The sequence below is a fragment of the Pelophylax lessonae genome, assembly GCF_965119305.1.
Source record: "Pelophylax lessonae genome assembly, chromosome: 1".
Lineage (NCBI taxonomy): Eukaryota > Metazoa > Chordata > Amphibia > Anura > Ranidae > Pelophylax > Pelophylax lessonae.
Window position 1 is genome coordinate 711,709,921 of NC_138768.1, and position 22,673 is coordinate 711,732,593.

Consider the following 22,673-nt stretch of genomic DNA (forward strand, 5'->3'; position numbering starts at 1 on the left):
GATTATAGCTACATTCAGTTTACTTAGTTCGGCTGATAAAAGATATCCATCCCTTAAGTTCAACATTTTAAACTCTAAGGTCATGCAAGAAAATGTCCAGATGGCGGGTGTACCTTGATAATTGGCAGAAAAGTCTAAACATTTAAAGAGTTTTCTTTAAAGTGATTGTAAAGTCTTGTTTTGCACATAGCAACCCAGATCCCCCTCTTCTCTGGCCCCCTCATTCTTGCTCCTGGCCCCTCCCTCCTATTAAGGGCCCCCACAGCAAGCAGCTTGCTATGGGGGGAACCTGAGCCAAGTTGCAGCTCCATGTGTCCATTCAGACATGGAGCTGCCCCCTCTCTCTCCTGATTGGCTCACTGGATTTTAATTGACAGCCGTGGGAGCCAATGGCGCCACAACTGTATCTCAGCCAATCAGGAGAGAGAGTCCCAGGATGGCCGAGGGACTCATAGACATCTCTAAACAGAGATGGGGATGGGGGGCTGCTACACAAAGAAGGCTTTTTATCTGAATGCATAGAATGCATTCAAATAAAAAACCTTCCTGACTTTACAACTCCTTTAAGACTACATTTTGTATCATGTAATTGAAGGCAATGCATCTGCACACGAAGTTTAAGTTAGGGGACTCTCTGGATATGTCCAGTCACCGTCTTAATGTGATTGATTGTTTTTGGGTACTGGTATACCCACTTTTGTTATGATATACCCCTTTCAAAATACAAAATGGGACTAATGAAGGTGTGAATTTTTCTGGTTTAAAAAGGCATCCCAATACCTAGAAACGGTTGGATCTGAGACTATTTGTGGTCAGATTTATTTAATACAGCCTATATTTGGCTACAATAATATACTATATTGGCTACAATACTACGCTATACTAATTTATAGTGGTTGTGCAAAGGCATTGTCCAAACTGTTTGTGTATGATTTATTTCAATCAAGCATTTGACTCCAGTGGCTGGTTTATAGCTTCAGATATACAGTATAAGGATCTATATAACTAACATGTAGGCTTGTCACTATTATGTGCTCTTCTGTGTGTAGTTTTACAGCTAGCTTATTACAAATTCCTAATGGTTTTTTTATTCATGCTCAGTAAACCAGTACTCTGGCTATCTGCAGTGGGACTGCATTGTCCTAGACATCTGGAAATTTAGAAGGTAAATAGAAGTACTGGCCAGCCTGCAAAGGACCAGGTAGAGCTGAAAAGGCAGTGGTCCTTATACAGCAGAGCAGCTGCTAGGGGAACATGGCCAAGATGGGTTTGTGATTGAAAAGGTCCACTGTAGAAGATCCCTGGGAGTTTTCAAGCCCTATTGTTGCTGTACTTTTCATACGTATAAAGCAGACGATAAAATCTGTATCCCGGTTTTCAGAGCTCGATCTCCTTTTCATATACCCTGTAATCTGCAGTGGCAGGACTCCCACTGCTTCATTTATCTATACCGGTTTCCTAACTCTCATAACTTTTTCCCACTCATTTCCCTTTTTCTCTGTGCCAGTCTCCTTTGCTTCAATCACCTCTAACTAATACTCTATTTTGCATGAAAGGGAATCCCTGCCATGTAGCTCTAGCAATCTGTCGGCTTGTTTTCTGCTATGAATAGAGTCAGCAAATTCAGCCGCCACACCGCTGTAAATCCTTGAACAGTTTCCAGAATTTACAGCTACACACTAAATACATTTTGTATCAGTGGACATTTCTTGCTTTGAGTTCAAAAACAAAATGGAAAAAAAAAAAATGTGCGCCAGGAAGAATGTCGAACAATAGAGACACACAAGGTGATTCTGGTTGCTTTGTATCTGCTGTATTTAATTTGTTGAAGCTAAGCAGTGCTGCAGTAATAACTGACATGAAATTGATGTTTGCATTAGCAATTCTGTACTTTACATTCAGGCCTCCAGTTTCCAGATACCTGTTATAAAAAATCTTATTGGACAGCAGGTGGGTAGATGTTTTCAATCAGGCTGCTTTTAATGCCAGTGATTATACACTGCGTCTCGTCTCAACAAACTATAGTGTCAGTTCCAGATTCCAAACAACCTCTGTTTTCTCTTGCTAGTATATGCCAGATTCTGCAACTATGGGCTTTCAATTTGTCTACAATATAATTTTAGTTTTCATTAGATTGTTGTTAAACCCAATTAGAATATTATAGGAAGTAAGGAAGGAGGTGCTGCCAGCGCACAGAAGTGATGTTCTGCTAAAAGTGAGGAGAAGGGTTGGGGTGCTGATGTGAGTAGGAGGAGTGCTGGGGTGCTGACATTGAAAAGGAGGAGGATTGCGGAGCTCATCAATTTTATTTAACATTAAATACCTACAATTTTACAACATGAGTTTTATTTCCTTTACATCTGATACACAGTAAACAAATTGTTTTATTCTACTTTACAAATTTCTATAAACAATAAAGATATATTGTAAGTTAGGGATGGTTGAACAGTTCAGCCCAAACATGAGTTCGGGCTGAACATGTACCTGTTCGGCCTTTTGCAGAACACCTGAATTTGCAGGTTGTTGACTGCGTGTTCGGTGGCCAAGACCATACAGCGGTTTAACAAGACAGGTTCCACTCAGAAAATGAGTTCATGTGCTCAGCATCATATCTAGAGGTTGTCTTTGGGAAATAGGATGTATGAGTGCTGCCAGCATTGCTGCAGAGGTTGAAGGGGTGGGGGGTCAGCCTGTCAGTGCTCAGACCATATGCTGCACACTGCATCAAATTGGTCTGCGTGTCGTCCCAGAAGAAAGCCTCTTCTAAAGATGATAGACAAGAAAGGCAGCAAACAGTTTGCTGAAGACAAGCAGACTAAGGACATGGATTACTGGAACCATGTCCTGTGGTCTGATGAGACAAAGATAAACTGATATGGTTCAGATGGTGGGTGGAGTTAACCAGGTGGGGAGAACAAAGACAAGTGTATCCTGCCTACAGTCAAGCATGGTGGTGGGAGTGTCATGGTCTGGGTCTGCATGAGTGCTGCCAGCACTGGGGAGATACAGTTTATTGAGGGAACCATGAATGCCAACATGTACTGTGACATACTGAAGCAGAGCATGATCCCCTCCCTTCAGAGACTGGGATGCAGGGCAGTATTCCACCATGATAACGACCCCAAACACAACTCTAAGAAGACCAGTGCCTTGCTAAAGAAGCTGAGTGTAAAGGTGATGAACTGGCCAATGCCCCTGTGGGGCATCCTCAAATGGAAGGTGGAGGAGAGAAAGGTCTCTAACATCCACCAGCTTTGTGATGTTATCATGGAGGAGTGGAAGAGGGCTCCAGTGGCAACCTATGAAGCTCTGGTGAACTCCATGCCCAAGAGGGTTAAGGCAGTGTTGGAAAATAATGGTGGCCATACAAAATATTGACACTTTGGGCCCAATTTGGACAGTTTCACTCAGGGGTGTACTCACTTTTGTTGCCAGCGGTTTAGACATTAATGGCTGTGTGTTGAGTTATTTTGAGGGGACAGCTAATTTACACTGTTATACAAGCTGTACACTCACTACTTTACATTGTAACAAAGTGTAATTTCTTCAATGTTGTCACATGAAAAGATACAGTATAATAAAATATTTACAAAAATGTGAGGGGCGTACTCACTTTTGTGAGATACTGTATATATACACCGATCAGCCATAACATTATGACCACCCACCTAATATTGAGTATGGCCCCCTTTTGCTAAAACAGCCCTGACCTATTGAGGCATGGACACCAAAGTAACATCCACATGAGTGGCAGGACCCAAGGTTTCCCAGCAGAACATTGCCCAAAGCATCACACTGCCTCTGGCGTCTTGCCTTCTTCTACTGAATCTCGGGGTCATCTCTTCCCCAGGTAAGTGACGCACACGCACCTGCCAATACACATGATGTATAAGAAAACATGATTCATCAGACGCGGCCACCTTCTTCCATTTCTCCGTAGTTCAGTTCTGATGTTCATATGACCATTGTAGAAGCTTTTGGCTGTGGACATTGGTCACCATGGCCTTCATAGCCCCATACACAACAAACTGCAATGCCCATTTTTTTCTGCCTTCACCAACTTCATGGACAACACCTTCACTTGCTGCCTAATATCTCTCCCCAATTTCCAGATGCCATTACATAGTTACATAGTAGTTCAGGTTGAATAAAGAAAATAGTTCATCCAGTACATATTTCCACGAGATATACCCTTCACATCTCAGTGGTCATAATATTATGGTTGATCGGTGTATACAAAATAGATAGATAGATGAAAAAGAAATCAGCCATCAAAAATTGGGAAATATGTCTTGTGAAAAACCACATGCAGCTAGATATGACTGCAGTGCATGTGGACAGGAACAGCCTTTGAAGAAAATCAAATGCAAACATCAAAAATAATCATAATGTCCTCTGACATGTAGCCTGTTATGAATATAAGTGTGGAGAGGCTGTAAAGAAGCTGCAGGACACACATCAGCAGAATTAAGATGTAAACATCCTTCCTCGCCACCCCCACATCCCTCAGGACACACAGCATTTTTCTCCCTAAAGGATGTTAAAGTGTTACTAAACCCAGTAACATTAAAAAATGTTCTTCAGCCCCCCCATGCACTGCCCACAGCTTATAAATTATCTTTTAACATTAAAATACTGCAGCTATATACCTTGTTAGCTGATCTGTATACCACGGTCACATGATACTCTGCAGAGTCCGCCTGAGTCCATAGTGTTCATGTAGGAGGAGATTCCACTGCCTCTTGAAATCCACTACAGCCTGTGTCCTCATGCTTTTATAGGGGGTGGATCATCCATCAATCAAGATGCAACATCCCACCCACTGTGTTCTTTTTAGGGACTGGGCTGTAATTTATGATCTGTATACACGCCCACATGTGTGATGTTAATATTATGTGACCTGAATAGCTAAAATCAGGACACTTTCTCTGCAGCAATAGAGACCAAACTGAGCATGTGCAGCTGAACTACACTTACTGTGCTTATCTGGACTTGTCCAGAGTGGACGTGCAGGAGGGGGAGGATCTGTGCATACAGGATCACACAGCCTTTTTACACAATGCAGTGGAGTAATCACTTAAGTTACACGGTGATTATAACAAGCATGCTATTCTGCATCTACAGACACATTTTACTGTTGTGGGTTTAGTAACACTTTAATATCTGTACAATAGCCACGTATCGATGGTTAAGCAAAACCGCTAACGTTTTTTATTTATTTTTTTTAATTTTGAACTTTGTTTAAAACTCACTGTTTTAAAAATCTGTGATGACATTTTTTATACAGCTTCTTCCTCAATCCCCAGGCTCCTCCCAGGAGAAGGTATCTCAGAAGTTACAATGTCACTTCCTGTTTGTGTTCATCGCCAGTCAATGAGATTACAAATTCTTTCTTTCTTTCTTTCTTTCTTTCTTTCTTTCTTTCTTTCTTTCTTTCTTTCTTTCTTTCTTTCTTTCTTTCTTTCTTTCTTTCTTTCTTTCTTTCTTTCTTTCTTTCTTTCTTTCTTTCCAAGAATTTTTTAATTTTACAAGGAAATAAAACATTACAGGGTTACATGAGTAATCAAGTACATAGCTTCCAAAAGTAGATAGTAACGGTTTTTAGAACAGATAACTTAAATCAGCTAGAGTCTTGTTTCTGATATTGTCATATATAAGGAGAGAGACTACAAATCCTGCCCTGGGATTTAGAGACTTGAGTGGTCAGGTCTATGGGCGTGTGTGTGGCGGATCAGTAGTGTTCTACCCACAGCACTTTGACAATGCCCACCTACATCTCTGAACCCTCTCCTCCTTTCCCTTTTGTTGTCTGACTACACTGTACATTATCCCTCCAGTATTGCATGTGGATGTGGTGAGATTCTTTTGCACGACCTGCAGACACAGACAGAGATTCCTGTTTTGTCAAAGAAAGCATGATGTCATAGGAGGCTTGACAGACCAGGCCCACCATTCTAGCTATGCAGCTTAGTGGGAAGATCAGACCTGGCAATCTGAGACTCCCTGGTCTGCCAATGGCAGCTAGCTGCAATTTACTTACATGGGTGCTTGGTTTACAAAGGACTAAAGTGGGGAATGTAGAAGACAAATAGCTGGGGGAACAGAGGGTAAAGTGGCCACTGGTCTTGTGAATAGGATATGAGGAGGATAGAGGGCCTTTCATAAAATTAAGAATGCTGCGTTTCTGATTGGCAAGAGGACTGTGTCATGTCCTGGTGTTATGTCATGAATTGAACAGTAGTTGCTCTTCAACTGTAAGGAAATGAAGGTTGTTAAATGGAAGTTTTCATTGGTTATAATGTGTTTAGTGAAATATAACTCTCCTGATACACTTCCACACTACAGTTATCTGGACATGCATTTAGATTAATTGTTCCATAGTCACAGACCCAGAATTATGTGTTGCTGGTAATGACAAATGTTGACATTTTCTAGCAATACTTAAGGCAGAGTTCCACCCAAAAGTGTAAGCTCCACTTATCTGCTTCCTCCTCCCTTCCGGGGGCCACATTTGGCACTTTTCAGGGGGGAGGGGGAAACGAGCACCAGTTTTTGACAGGTAACCATCTCCACTTCCGTGAGTATCTGTTGAGGTGAAGTCTCTCGGAAGTTCGCCCCCCCCCCTTTCTCCGCCGCCGGACCAGTTAGAAAGAGCAGTGTGCTTTGCAAATGCTCAGTAGAAAACTGGTCGTGAAGCCGAAAGTCTTCACTGTCAGTTTTCATTACCACAAATGGTGATGGCAGCACCAAGAGCCAATCCTAAAATCGGCTGGGGTGCCAAAATCGCGGGATCCCTGGACAGGTCGGTGTCCTAATATTAAAAGTCAGCCGCTACAGTATTTGTATCTACTTACTTTTATTTTTTTGTGTGGGGGGGGGGGGAGACTCCGCTTTAATGAAAGCCCGACCCTTTAATGTCCTCTGCATTGTTCTTTTGGTGAACAGTGTTGCCTATGATAGTGATGGGCCAATTGAAATTTACAGTCATTGGTATGAGACAAGGCTAGTGAGTGCCACTACCAGGAAGTATCAAAACGTTCTGGTTAGAGCTGGCAGAGCAGGATTCAGGACTTTGGAGTGCAGTAAAATGCTTCTTACTTGTCATGTAGGCATTGTAGTTCTGCATCCTGTCAGTGTGGTTGGAGTTCCAGCAGTTGTGATTTAATCCAATACGCTGCCAATAAACTGAACTGCAGTTCTCCTTTACACATTTGTATAGCTGCCTTGTGTATCGACTAAATCTACTCCGCTCAGAAGGGGGCTCCATCTCCTTTTAAATCAAAAATAGCTTTACTAACAACCTACATATTATACTAGTGAAGATGTTTCATGTTCTCTATATTATGACACTAAGTTATTTTTCTATACCATCCCCTGCATGGTGTGGCGTTAATAACACATTTAGCCATTTACAGGACAGGCTTTTAATACATGCTGTCTTTGTAAAATGTGTCTATATTTACTCTCATTAGTACCGACTCAGATCTGTTGATAAGAAATGACAGACTGTAATGTATCTGGTTAAAAAGACCATCTGCGTTTTCTGAAGTGTCTCACTTTCTCTGTGTGTGTGGAAAATGAGGAATTGCAGAGCAGCAGCTCTGGACTAATGGATGTAATTCTGTCAAACAGAGAATGTGACCAATATAGGAACTGCTTCCTTCACCTACGTAAGTCTACAATGTACCAGCTGAAGTTGTATATTGCCTTATTTTAAAGATTAAGCAAGATACAGATGTAGGATGTAGCTTCTTTTTTTTATCAGATTTTTTTATTGAGTTTTCACAAAAATAAAATAAAAAGGTGAAACATTCAGGTCACAACATTTGGATTAGCATGGAAGTATTTGATTATACGGACTGAATGGATACATAAAATAAAAATAAAAATGAATAATCAGATTGCATAGAGGCATAGATGAGTATATACTGTAGATGTCATATATTAACATAGACAAAAGTCGTTGTTTAGTCCATTTCACCAGTAGATTAACGGTAGTCAGCCAACAAGACGTGTCGTTGAAGGAGACCTAAAGTCTACCCATTTATCCCATTTTAATTGGTGTTTACTGGGAATTCCCCTAGAGGTATAGGTTGTAGGATGTAGCTTCATTAAATAAGAGCTATACATTTTACCATCATTATTTTTATAGTGTCAGTATCAGTACAAAGTGAGGACATACAGAAGCTACACCAGCCTATCTCAACTAAGGCTCTTCCAGAGGTTGCAAAGGGTGCATAGAGAAAGGAGCAATGTATGCCTAACAGATAAGTTCCCATTGACACGAGTGACCTTTGTAGCTATCTGTAAGGGGAAGGGGAGGGGGTCCACCTAACCACAGTGACCATCACACTAATATACAGTGAGCTGTAGATACAAAATTAGATTCATTAAATACATTAAGCAGGGACTTCCTGAGCCTAAATGTTATTTCATGGGTTCTTCCTTGAGGTTGAGAAAAGATGCGTTAGACCAAAAACTTCAGGATGCTTATTTAAAAAACAAGCAAGCGCTAAGCTACAAATGCAACAAAGCTACAAAAGCAACCAATCAACAACAAGGAAGCACCAAGCTACAAAAGCAACCAATCATAACCCACTGCTCTGAAAGCAGGCCAGCATGTTGCATTGTGAGTGGCTGCTCTGCATACTCTACTTTGTATTTGGTATCCGATACTTCCTCAAAAGTGCTTACAGGAATAACGGTTTATGTTTGGTTTTTGTTTCCTTATCAGTTTGAAGAAAATACCATACCGAACTATTTGAATAGCATTGGGATTACATTTGAATTATTGTTTCAGTGTCAGCAAAATAGGCAGACGTCTTAAGTGCATTTTCCAACTTCCTCTTTAAAAGTGACCCTGTATCACAAATGAGAAGGAAAATTCCTGCTTTAAGCTGATCTCCAAATAGCTCTGTATTCATTAATAAGTCATATGTTTTGTGTATCATAATTCATGTGTATTTTTACTATTAGTATAAGTACCTGAATTTGGAGTTGGAGTGTATAGAAACCCTAACAATGGACTTATTTTATTTGCTCTCTTTAAACTTTTTTTTTAATATACCATTGGAAGCAGTTTGTTAAATCTTTTCTCTAGGTCCAAAAAAAAAACTGTTGATATTTTCAGAAATGTAAATTCCCTGTGTTGTCTCAAAGAGTCCATCACAAACAGACAAAAAGTTTTTCCAACAGACTTACCAGCTAGCCTAGAAAAAAAATTACCTTGTCTATCAATTCATTTTAAAAAACAAGGTTTTAATTGCACACATTTGCAAAAAAATTTGGAAGCCACAGTGCCTATGCCAAGGCTCCTCTGTATACTGTGGTCCTAACTTTATATTTTTGAGAGTGTCCAAGTTGGCACAGGGACACATTGGATGCCCAGCAAGAGCACAATGGTGGCTGACAGCATCCAATGTGTCCCTATGCCAAATCCAGCAAACACGCTATACAAAAAAGATTGCAACCACCCCAATTTATAACTAGCCTTTGCAGTATGGTGCACGTGAAAGGGCAATGCACATCACAAACAGACAAAATTTTCCCAGTACACTTACCAACTAGCCTGCCAAAAAAAAAAAAAACTGACCCTTTCTAACAAGTCACATTAAAAACAAAGGTTTTAGTTGCACATTTGCAAATATATTTGATAGCCGCAGTGCCCACTCCATCTCCCCTCTACATACTGCGGTCCTCTCTCTATATTTTTTTAAAGCATTTTATTTGGAGCTTATATAGCAGTGGATAAATTAAGGACAGGTTTTCCCCGAGGGAGCCCAATCCTGTCTCAAAGGGTCCTCCTAGTCTATATATTTGCTTTCAGAATGATTAGTCTTTATGCTGCAGATATCTGACAGTGGGAACGGTTAAGTAGTTTAACAAAAGTCACCAGGCAGGGCTGACATACCTTAATCCACTAACAGCGGGAGTCAGGCAGTGGGAGGTGTGGCGGCGAGTTGCCGCCGGCCTCCCGTGATCGTCAGAGAAACTGACAGAAGACCTGCCTGCTTATGTAAACAACGCAGGCGAGTCTTCTGTCACACAGGCAGGGAGAGATCAGGAGTTTCAGCTAAACTGAAACCCCAATTTCTGTGTGCCTGTCACAGAGCCCCCCCCCCAGTGAGTAATGCCTTTGAACACTCCCAGTGTTATCCCTTTCCCAGCCAGTGTCATTTATACAGTAACAGTGCATATTATTTAGCACTGATTACTGTAGTAATGTCACTGGTCCCCAAAAAGTGTAAAAAATGTCAGTTAGGGGTCTGATCTGTCTGCCGCAATGTCGCAGTCCCGCTAAAAACCGCAGATCGCCGCCATTACTAATAAAAACAAAAAAAATAAATAAAAAGTCCAAAAATCTATCCTGTAGTTTGTAAACACTAGAACTTTTGCGCAAGCCAATTAAAATACGCTTTTTGGGATATTTTTTACCAAAAATATGTAGCAGAATAAAAATTGGCCTAAACTAAAAAAAAAAAAAAAAAAATGATTTTTAATTTTTTTTATTGGGAATGTTTTATAGCAGAAAGTAAAAAATATTTTGTTTTTTAAAATTGTCGCTCTTTTTTTGTTTATAGCGCAAAATCTAAGAACCACAGAGGTGATCAAATACCACCAAAAGAAATCTCTATTTGTGGGGAAAAAAAATTGTATTTGGGTACAGTGTTGCATGGCCGCTCAATTTTTCATTAACCTCCCTGGCGGCATGATTATGCCAGGAATTCTGTACCAAAAGCGGTACAATTTTTTTCATGGAAATTTGGCGTTATGTATTATAGGCCTACAATTCTTAGTAATTGCTGACTTAAACCTGACCAAAACAAGACTCTAGTAGACATCCCAGATGTGATAAATTTGAAACACAAACACATGAATTATAATCGAATCAATAATATAATTTTATTATAGAATATATAATATATATAATAAAATTATATTATTGATTAGATTATAATTCATGCGTTATATATTATATATATATATATATATATATATATATATATATATATATATATGTGTGTGTGTGTATGTATATATATATATATATATATATATATATATAAAACGCATGAATTATAATCGAATCAATAATATAATTTTATATATATATATATATATATATATATATCCACACATATATACATATATATATATATATATATATATATATATATATATATATATATATATATATATGCATATATATAAATATAAAATGTGTTTGTGTTTTGTGCAACGTTTTTTTTTTTTTTTTTAATTTCCCTCCCTAGTTCCACTCCCATGCAGCAATGCTGCTGCAGGGAACGGAACTAGGAAGTCCTCCTACCGACAGACGAGCGGCAGGGATCTCGGCTGGCGGTCACAGCAATGAGAGATCATCGCTGGATCGCCAGGATAAGGTAAGACACTCCGCTGCGCTGTCTGCACATCTACCCCGAGCGTGACTCGGGGATACCGATAATAGCAGGAAATTCCTACCCCGAGTCACGCTCGGGGTTACCGCTAGCCTAGTTAAAGTAATGCAGTGTCGAATCGCAAAAATTAAGGGGTCATTAAGGGAGTAAAACCTTCCGGAGCTGAAGTGGTTAATATGTGTCCTAGTTTAAAGGGATGAGGTGGCAACACTATCCTGTGTGCATGAGGCCTTAGGAAGAAAATCTGCAAGATGTCAGCTTTCCCCTATTAGTAAGTAATCACTTCATCACAGGTGCTAGGCGCATATTCTATTTTTCACTTTGGTCTTAAGTCTCTACTGAGGTAGAGACCTTGCTGGACAAATTCCCACAGAGAGGCAAGCAAGGAGAAATCTATGGTGCATTTTCTAAGTGCGGGGGTCGGCGGCGCACATTCCTGTGAGTTCCCCTGCAGTGCAATTTTAGGCCCATTCATTTGAATAAGTAGAAATCGCACCAGGTCACACAGAAGGTAGCATGCACTGCTTTTGAAAAATGTGCCGCACCAAATTGCATGATACTGCAGTACCACTGCAATCTAGTGCCCGCAAATGCATTGCGTAAAAAATTCCCAGCCTGGATAATGCAATTGTAAGTGGAGCCACACATTCATGTTAAATTAAAGAAAAGCTGGATTCTTCCATGCTTTTGCTATTAAGGTAAGGGGGCAGCTTGGGTATTAGAGCTGATGTTTTATGCAATAAGGTTTATTTACTAAATGCAAATCCACAACAAGTGCACTTGGAAGTGCAGTCTTTGTAGATCTGAGGGGGGCATGCAAGGAAAATAAAAAACAGCATTTGTGCTTGTACATGATTGGATGATAGAAATCAGCAGAGCTTCTCCTCATTTCAGATCTTCCCCTCAGATCTACAGTGACTGCACTTCCAAGCGCACTTGTAATGCAATCATAGTGCACAGTGGATTTGCCTTTAGAAAATCAACCCCTGTGTTTCATGTTATGACATAAATGTGGGTGTAACATGAAATATTGTAGTAGAGGGGACTATGTCTTTAAAGCACTGTATTTGCATTTTCATCCAGTTAAAGTTCTTCTTTAATTTCAGAGAGATAGAAAACATAGGAAAATTGAAGGTTTACTGATCTGGATACCTGAGCCCAGTGGGTAAAGGCAGCTGATTTCAAATAGTAGGTGCACTGTCATTTTGTAGATTACCACATATCTCTGTAGACATGACAAACTACAATTCCATTATGGCACATCTTATCATTTTTCTTAAACTTTGACTTCACAACTGAAAATTCAAAAAATAAATACATAAATAAAAAAAACTGACTTTGGGAAGGAGAACTCCCAGCATAGAGGTAGGCTAACATTACCCCAGTCGCTTTACTCTTTTCCAAATTTAATTTCTGCAACTCACATGGAGAGAGGGTTAGGGCTTCAGTTTCCTCTGGCAACAGGGCTCCAGACTCTGCCATAATTCTCCCTCCAAGGAAATGCCAGGATCCTCCAAGAGTTTGACACCAATCCAGTTCCACCAGGACTTCCATCCTCTGGCTTTCCACCTTCAGGGCTGTAGACTCTCCTCCATCAGGCAAGACATCTTAAGGATTTTGTTCTAAGCCCTCCCTCCGAGGGAGTGTCAGGATCCTCCAAGGGTAGACCACAATCCCCTTCCTGCTGGACGTCCATTTCCTGGATCTCCACCTGAATTGCTGCACCCTCTCCTAAACCAGGCAGGCAAGTTTAAGGATTATGTGTTAAGCCCTCCCTCCAAGGGAGTGTCAGAATCTTCCAAGGGTAGACACCAATTCCCTCCCAGCAGGACTTCCATCCCCTGGATTTCCAATTTAAGTGCGGTACCCCCTCCTCGAACAAGGCAGGGCAGCTTGAGGATTCTGTGCTAAGCCCAAACATAAGCATAACAAGCACAAATCACTGCCCACACCTCCCCAGGCTGTAGCCAAGGGGAAAGAGAGCTCATCAGGCCATTCAACAAAGGACTTATATCCCCCCTCAGCATGTGCCACTGAGCATAAACCTCCTAGTGGTTGCCAGAGGTGACATACATACTTGATAGCCCAAGATTGTCACCATCCCTATAACTATTACCCTAATTGCCTCTGACACCAAGTGGCGGAAGCAGGGAACAGCAGCAATCCTGAATTTAGAAGGGAGCCAAGTGAAAAGATTATATATTAACTTGGGCAAAAGTACTATCCAGCAGACCTAAATGTACTAGACACCTCTGATGACAGGGTGGCTACATGTGTAAATTTCAAGACTGGATGGACAGAAATACTAATCCATTGGTAGGTAAAGCAGCTCCGATATATGTAATTCATCTGTTTATTTAGCTGTTTGTCTGGGGTTCAGCATTGGCACATGGCCTAATGGCAACCAACATACCGTATATCTGAAAAATTGGTATTTGGCCCTGCACATAGTTACAATCATCCACGCTTGGGATGATAGTTCTGTAAAGGGCACAACCAGTAAATGGCAATTTCAGGGTGTTGGGCTTCTTTAAACAGAGCTCCCATCAACTGTTCATTGTTATTGTAAACTTCTAGTAAAGGTTAAGTCAACTTGTTCTCCCTCCACTTTCCACATATGTGCTGTTTTCTAATCTTTGTCCTCATAAATGCCTTTCATTAGCACAGTTTTTTTTATTTCCTCACATCTTTGCCGTGACACAGTGTTAACTTTTCACTCAAATTGCTGCAGCTGACTTCACTGCGCTCAGAGCCTTTTGATGTCTGAGCAGAGGTGCCACAGTCTGTGACACAACATAATCATTTTACAAGAAGAAGAAGACTCCTCTCATGTAGAAGGGAAGATATACCCTTTATATGACAAACTGTATTTTCTGCAACTGCCATATTCACTGTTTAGAAAAATCCAACTCCCATTTGTAGGAGGAAGGGTTTCATAATTATTTTATAGGAAATCATTGATGGTAATGTGCAGTGTGGTTTACGTTTGTTGCTCCATCGTTTCCTGTGAAAACAATATTGCTTTATTTTTTTTAAAAGCAGCAGTCTATACTCAGACACCAACCCAGATAGCAAGCAATTGAGCTGCAAGCTTGAAAATGAGTTTCAAAGCTATTTCTGGACTTGCCAGGCTTCACAAGTTTATTTCAGCAAGTCTGCATTGCATGATTCCAGATCAACTTTCTTTGCAAACATTCTGCAAGTCTGCTACCAGTTCTGGTTCAGTTGTGCAATAGCCATCCCACCACAGGGGTCACTGTGACTTGCAGAGCTCTTGCCGTAGACTCACCACTGCAACTTTGTTCTTTCTAGAGACTTGCCATGCAAATTTGCTACAATTTGGAAAAAATGTCAACTAGAAATTGTGCTTCAAGTGCTCTGCAAGTGTACAACTTGCCAATGAAAATGTGCAGCAAGTTAACAAGACTTACAATTTAACACTGCCACAAATTTGTGGCAAGTTATCCTTGCTATCTGGGTAGCTCAGGTCTGGATGCACCTGTATGCTGTATAGTAGGCGCATCCAGACATTTATTTGAATGCTCCCAATAATAAATTATATTGCCGGCCTTGGGACTGAAATGCCAACAGACAGATACACTAAGGGCTCATTTACACCTGTGGTTCAGGGCAGTAAACCCAGCCATTGAGATGCATTTTTACCTCCCCTCAAATGCTCACCCTTTAGCTGGGAAGGCAGCGGCTGGGGGTGTACACATGCTACTGCTGCAATGCTTTGCTTCATATGTGGGGCATTAATTATGCCCCTGTTATGCTCAGCAGGCACTGAACGCGACTCAATCAAGTGAACAAGGCCATTTTGCAACTGCCCCACAACTGCGCACAATGCATGCAGTTGCAGTACAGTAGTCTGGCGTTTAGAGGGTTAAAACAGGTTGTGAGGAGAAGATACAACACCTTCTCACTCCCTGTCCAATACTCTCTGAAGAGCTATTTAAAAACAGATCGTACTTCAGAGAACAATGCAAGTGTAAACAAGACACTCAAGTAGCTGCTGAGGGCTGTACACAGGTCGCAATGCTTTTCTTCACAACTACAACACAAAATAAAAATCCCATCGCATTAGGTTAGCAGTACGACTGCTGAACCAGACTTATTTATGTGTATAAGGCCGGACCACAATCGCAGTTGCAATGCAGTGGTGCAGCATTTACAGGGTTAAAACATGCAGTGAGGAGGTGACATGATACTTTTCAGAGGGGTGACAAGGGATTGGCAAACAGGAAGGAAAGGGCAACAGACTGATGATGTCACAGTGCTCAAACACTCTTTATTCCAATACAACTCAACATCATGACGTCATGCCTCCGATCCACCCACTAAAGCATGTTATGTCCGAAAAAGGCTTAATGATGGAGGCCAAAAAACAACAATATCTCTCCTGCGCTCAAGTGGTATGCGGGAAGGTGAATCTTCTAGGCGGTTTTATGACACAAGTGGTCTTGCTGCCCCCCTCAGGACCAAGGGTATCCAAAAGGCACTACAAGAAAACAACAAGAGAAGGGCGCACCGACCTTGTGCATTACCACTTAAAAGTTTATTAAAATCAAAGAAGGGTAGCGTACAATATACTCACAAACGTAGCATATGAACAAGCATCTTCCTCAGAGCCAAAGTGTCCAAAATCGCCACTTTGGCTCTGAGGAAGAGGGTCCTCCCTCGAAACGCGTAAACCACATCAGGTTTTGAGGACGCCATCACGCTATCCAGCAGTAGAGAAGTGTCCTGGAAGCGAGCGGTGCCCATTTCCTATATGCTTGTTCATATGCTACGTTTGTGAGTATATTGTACGCTACCCTTCTTTGATTTTAATAAACTTTTAAGTGGTAATGCACAAGGTCGGTGCGCCCTTCTCTTGTTGTTTTCTTAATGATGGAGGCACCAGACAAGGGCTGCTGTATGTATGAATGAGCCCTTAGAACGGATTTTCCAGAGGTTTTCTCCTTTTGGTTGTGTCACTAAGAGAATAAGGAAAAGGAAATCTCCTCATCGAAACACAGGGGTTTATTTACTAAAGGCAAAACAACTGTGCACTGCAAGTGCACTTGGAAGCGCAGTCACTGTAGATCTGAGGGGGGACATGCAAGAAAAAAAAAAAAACAGCATTTTTGCTTGCGTATGATTGGATGATAGAAATTAGCGGAGCTTCACCTATTATCAGATCTTCCCCTCAGATCTACAGTGACTGCACTTCCAAGTGCACTTGTAGTGCGCAGTGGATTGGCCTTTAGTAAATCAACCCCACAGACAGCAATAAAAAAAAAAACACAAGAAAAGGGTTCTAATATCCTACTAAAATCACAATATAAAAAAACAAGTTGCCAATTGATATGCTAAAAAAAAAAAAAAAAAAAAAAAAAAAAGCACAGTGTGTTGCAGGTTTTGACCAACATTAGGAGCACTAGCCATACGATCAAGTACAAGGTGGCCTCAGAGGGTGCTTTACACTGTTAGCCAGTCTATGAAAAACTGAGTTTTATGAATCCACCGTATTCAAATGGCATTCTAAGAATAGGGGCTAGGTAATGACAGATGTGTCAATCATGACAAAAACAGTCTCGAAGTTGAATTTTTTTATTTTTTACAAATTGCTGCTGGTAATGCTATAGGGGGACCTGAAATAGGAGCGTTCTGAGGCTAATGAGAAGGAGCTATCACAGCATGCTTGTATTGTCCCTGCTTTCTCTTATGTGTGTCTGTCTGTGAATATCAATTGGAGCTTGTGCTAAAAACATCCTCTATCTTCTTTTTTTTTTTCCCTTTAGAATCAAAGCAACAATGTAATTTCCATGCCTGTGTAAACCTTCTCCAGTAACAACCTGCATCAAAGGTAACGGATCTGTCTCACAAGCTTCTTACTTATGTTACTGCCAAAGCAAATGTAATAAATGCAATGCTGCATGATACATTTGCATGCACCCAGTTGTCATGCCATCCATCTTTAAAGAGAGATAGTGGAATTTGCAATGTAAATGTAGGCTTCTTTACATAGGTGTGCACAGCTTATTGCATTAGGGTGTGCACCTTAAAGCTCAAACACAAACACATGCATATGTATATATACTTGCGGTGTCAGTAGAGCAGTGCAGTGGGTGGTGTCAGAAGTGCAGAGATTGGTGTCAGTAGGGCAGTGGATGGTGTTATTAGTTTTTATTTTGTTTTTTAATAATTTTATTTTTTTATTATTTTTTTTACATTTTTAGGGGGCTTTGTTGAAATATTTAAGGGTTTACTGAGGGAATTTGCTCCACATGGGGTGATTAGGGTGTGCCCAAGCACACCCGGCGCACACGCCTATGCTTCTTTATATAAAGAATTAGGGGTAAAATCACAAACACAAATTCAGACAGCTCTACAACAGGCAATAGGTTGGAGTGTGCTATTTAGAAAACACTCCAAGTAAAGTAATTGTCAAAGAAAAAAAAAAAAAATTAAATAAATCAATAATTGTCAAAAAAAAAAATTATATATATATATATATATATATATATATATATTTATTTATTTATTTCATATATATATATATATGTGTGTGTGTGTATAATATAAATTCAATAGTATTATCTCATAAAGCCCAGATATGTAAGTAATGGCCATTGTTTCCTAACTGTTAGGGTGCCGGTGACGAGCAATCATTTTTTTAAGGCATTACCCAATTTTTACCCTAGACTTTACTTTTTCCTTCTACACTCCCAAAATTATCTTTTTTCTTTTACTTTCCTCTTGTAGCACTACCTGTGTTATCGTCACCAGGGCTGCAAATTACTTGAAGGGGCAGTTGCTAGATCAGTTTCTTTTTTCCTTTGTAAAATCTTTATTTTGCTTTTCCAATACAAAAGATAAAAGGCACATAGAGAACAACATCATTTCTGTGTAGTCATGAAAAATGCCCATCACAGTGGGTAAGAGATTCATAGACACATCGCCGGTAAACATAGTATGCGGCACTCTATGTGCCAAGAATAAACATGAAAAGAAGAAACAAAGAACTTCATGTGCATGTCTATTGGCACTTCACAGCAGAAAAAAATAACATTTAGGCAAACTAAAATGAGTGTTACAAACTGTGTATTATATATTCAACCTCCACACTACTGCCCTATTTCTAGGTTGGGCAGCAGAGCTTGAGATACCTCCCCAGGGTGACTGGTCATTAAAATGTACCAGCTAAATCACAGCAGGGGGACAGCTGCTAAACTGATGAAAACTAGAACACAGGCGGTTAGCTAAGGCTAGTAAGGTCACATCTAAACTATAGGAGACCGTACTGGATCCAGGTGCATATCACTTCCAGGGCATCCAAATGAAGTTTTTACATGTAGCTATCCACTCCTCGGCCTCCATAATCTCTGTGACCTTCCTGATTTAGTCCCCACAACTAGGAACATGAGCACTCTTCCAATGGATCTGTATAAGCCATTAAGCGGCATTAAGCAAATGAGGGAGAGCGCTTCACTTGTAGTGTACTAGTGGGATAGTGGGGACATGGGCCATAGAAGGGGAAGGTCAGTCTCCAGGATCTCAGGTATAGATCCCTAATATCTTCCCAGAAGGGCCTAATCTGGGAACCTCCTCCCACCATATATGCAGAAACTTACCCCTCCGACCGCAGCCTCTCCAACAGAGGTCAGTAGTAGAGGGGTAAATCCAGGCACACAATACCACTTGGTCAATAGTTTGTAGTTATTTTCTTGTGTTTTAGTGTCTATTAACCACTTAAGCCCCGGAAGATTTTACCCCCTTCCTGACCAGGGTTTTTTTTGCGATTTTTTTACTGCGTGACTTTAACGGACAATTGCGCGGTCATGCGACGCTGTACCTAAACGAATTTCACGTCCTTTTTTTCCCACAAACAGAGCTTTCTTTTGGTGGTATTTGATCACCTGTGCGATTTTTTGATCATGCGCTATAAACAAAAAAAGAGCGTAATTTTTGCAAAAATAACAATATTTTTCACTTTTTTTTATATGAAATTCCCCCAAAAAAATGTAAAAATCAAAATTTTTTAACATTTTCAGCCAAATTGTTTTATGCTACATATGTTTGGTAAAAAAAATTGCAAAAAGCGTATTTTGATTGGTTTGCGCAAAAGTTATCGCGTTTACTAACAAAGGGAAAGATTTTTGTCATTTTTGGTGTTTTTTTTTTTATCGAGTAATGGCGGCGATCTGCAATTTTTTTTGTGGTACTGCGACATTGCGGCGGACAAATCGGACCCTTGACTGACATTTTTGACACTTTTGGGGTTACCAGTGACATTACTGCAGTAATCAGTGCTATATATATGCACTGTTACTGCAAAAATTACACTGGCAGGGAAGGGGTTAAATGTATTGGACAGGGAGGGGTTAAGTGTGTCTTAGGGGCGTGATTCTAACTGTAGTGGGACATGGCTATTGGTGTAAAAACAAAGATCAACCGTTCTACATAGTAGAACCGTCTGATCTTCATTTTTACACAGGGGAGAATGACAGGCGGCTTGTTTACATAAGCCGCTCTGCCTTTCTCCCGCTGTACCGACGATCGGCGAGTGACCGGCGGACATCGGGTCCGCCGGTCACACGCCCGCACTCCTCCCTGAACGAGCCGAGGCGGGCGCGCGCCCGCCCGCTATTGGCTCCAATACCAGTGACAGGCGAGTGACGTAGATCTACGTCACTCTGCCTGGCCGGGGCTGACTGCCGCAGTAAATATACTGTGTGCGCAGTCAGCAACCGGTTAAGCTAGAATGAGTCAGTTGGTAGAAGTGTTGCAGTTGCTCTTCAGTGAACTCCCATTGTAGGTCATGCTCCTACTCCTTTTTGCGACCCGATATAAAGAGGTTTCTTTCTAATAATGTTTGTATGTTCCCAAGAGAGATTTTACTAGAGCTACATAGATTTCCCTATACACAGTGTACATATAAGCTCTCGGAAGTCCAAGAAGTAGCATTTTTGTGATGGCAAACAAATTAATGTATATATATATATATATATATATATATATATATATATATATATATATATATATATATATATGTATGTATATATATATATATATATATATATATATATATATATATATATATATATATATATATATATAGGAGAGGACAGAGTGGGATCAGTGCGGTAGGCACCTGTTAGTCGTGCAGGTAGAGCTGGCAACACTGGTTGGAATTTCAGAGAAGAAAATTCTGTGTGTTGTCATCCCAAACCTAAAAGGAAAGTTATAGATTTCTGGCAAATCAGCAGACAATTTTGTATACATACAGCATTTTAAAAGGGAACGGACATGGGGAAATGAGCATGGATTTCAGAGATGCACTACATTTTTTCCCATTCACTTTTATTTACACTTGAAAGCTGAGGCTTAGCCATAAAAAAATTCTAAAGCTTTAAGCCTCGTACACACGCCTCGAAATTTGGCCGGGAATTTTCGTCCGACGACCGATCTGCCGTTTTTCGGCTTGTTAGTATGATGCTTCCGACAACCGACTCCGACTTTTCGGCCGAAAAAAATTCTGGTGTGCAGGCTATAAAATTTTTGTCCGCCGTCAAAACACGTCCGATTTTCCGTCAGTCAGTACAGATTTCTACAGGGAAAAATCTTATGAGCAAGACTGGGCATGCTCAGAGAAGAAAGAACACAAAGAAAGCAAACCAACACATGACATCACTTCTGAAGTAGAATTTTGTCGGGCGAGAAAATTCGTGTGCAGTCTAGGCACATTCCAACCAACAAAACACCACTCTGGACAAAAGATGGACGATCGGTCGGCCGATAATCGTTGCGTGTGTACTAGGCTTTAGTGAGCTCACTTGTTTTTGAAGGCGCCTACTTCAGGGCTGTCTTCTGGATCCAAGTTTCACCTCCTAATGGCTCAGAGGCATTAAATAAAATGCAGTCAGTAGGGTCTAAAAATCTGACCTTCTATCCTACGTATGCAACTCACCAGGTAGTCCAGCCAGCTTATAGATGTAGTAAAAAAAAACATGCAGTTTTTTTATATGTCGATTTGCCTGGTTTAACCACTTCAGCCCCGGAAGGTTTTACCCCCTTAATGACCAGGCCATTTTTTGCAATTCGGTACTGCATTGCTTTAACTGACAATTGCGCGGTTGTGCGACGCTATACCCAAATACAATTGATGTTCTTTAGTTCGCACAAATAGAGCTTTCTTTTGGTGGTATTTGATAACCTCTGCGGTTTTTCGTTTTTGTGCTATAAACAAAAATGAGCGTCAATTTTGAAAAAACAACGATATTTTCTACTTTCTGCTATAAAACATTCCCAATAAAAACATTTAAAAAATCTAATTTTTTATTTTTTCATTTTTTATCAGTTTAGGCCAATTTGTATTCTGCTACATATTATTGGTAAAAAAAAAATCTCAAAATGCGTATAATAATTGGTTTGCACAAAAGTTATAGTGTTTACAAACTACGGGATAGATTTATGGACTTTTTATTTTTTTTATTAGTAATGGCGGCGTTCAGAGATCTTTATCAGGACTGCGACATTGCGGCGGACAAATCTGACACTAAGTGACACTTTTTGGGGACCAGTGTCCTTAATAGAGTAATCAGTGCTAAATAATATGTACTGTTACTGTATAAATGACACTGGCAGGGAAGGGGTTAACACTAGGGGTGATCAAGGGGTTAAATGTGTCCCCTAGTGTGTGGGTGGGGGGGGCTTTAACAGAGCCAGAGAGAAGCAGAGGCTTTAACAGAAGCAGAGAGAGATCGGTGATTCAGCTTTTGCCGAAGATCATGGGAGGCCGGCGGCGATTAAGCTCGTTCATCCCGCTGTGTCTAATCACAGATCTACGTGATTATGCGCAGCTGAGCCGCCCTGCCTCAGTGAATCTGTGTGGGGCGGTCGGCAAGTGGTTAAAGCTGAAGTTTATTTATAAAAACATTCTATATATCTTTAACCACTTACCGACCAGCCGCCGTTGATATACGTGGCAGGTTCCTGCAACTTAGCCAGCGAGGAACCTGATTAACGGGCCCGGCGGGCGCAATCCCTCCTCGTGGAGAGAAAACGGCGGTCTGCTAATGTAAACACAGCAGGCCGTTGTTCTCTCAGGAATCAATACAGAGCTCCTGTGTTCCTCCTGTTTAGGAACATAGGTCTCTGTGTTAATTCCATAATCCCATCCCCATACAGTTAGTAAACACCCCCTAGGCTTACATTTAAACCTTTGATTGCCCCTGGGTTAACCCTTTCCCTGCCATTGTCATTATTACT

At 40.6% G+C, this 22,673-nt stretch overlaps 1 protein-coding gene across 22 annotated transcripts in view; it reads left to right on the top strand.

Annotated features, from left to right (window-relative positions):
- The window catches only part of TENM3 (teneurin transmembrane protein 3), a 1,577,510-nt gene that overhangs the window by 169,346 nt on the left and 1,385,491 nt on the right, over positions 1–22,673 (top strand). For all 22 annotated transcript variants that reach the window (XM_082244015.1, XM_082244035.1, XM_082244033.1 and 19 more), the window contains exon 2: positions 17,204–17,268. The gene's annotated coding sequence lies outside the window, so the exon portion shown is untranslated. The remainder of the gene's footprint in view (positions 1–17,203; positions 17,269–22,673) is intronic.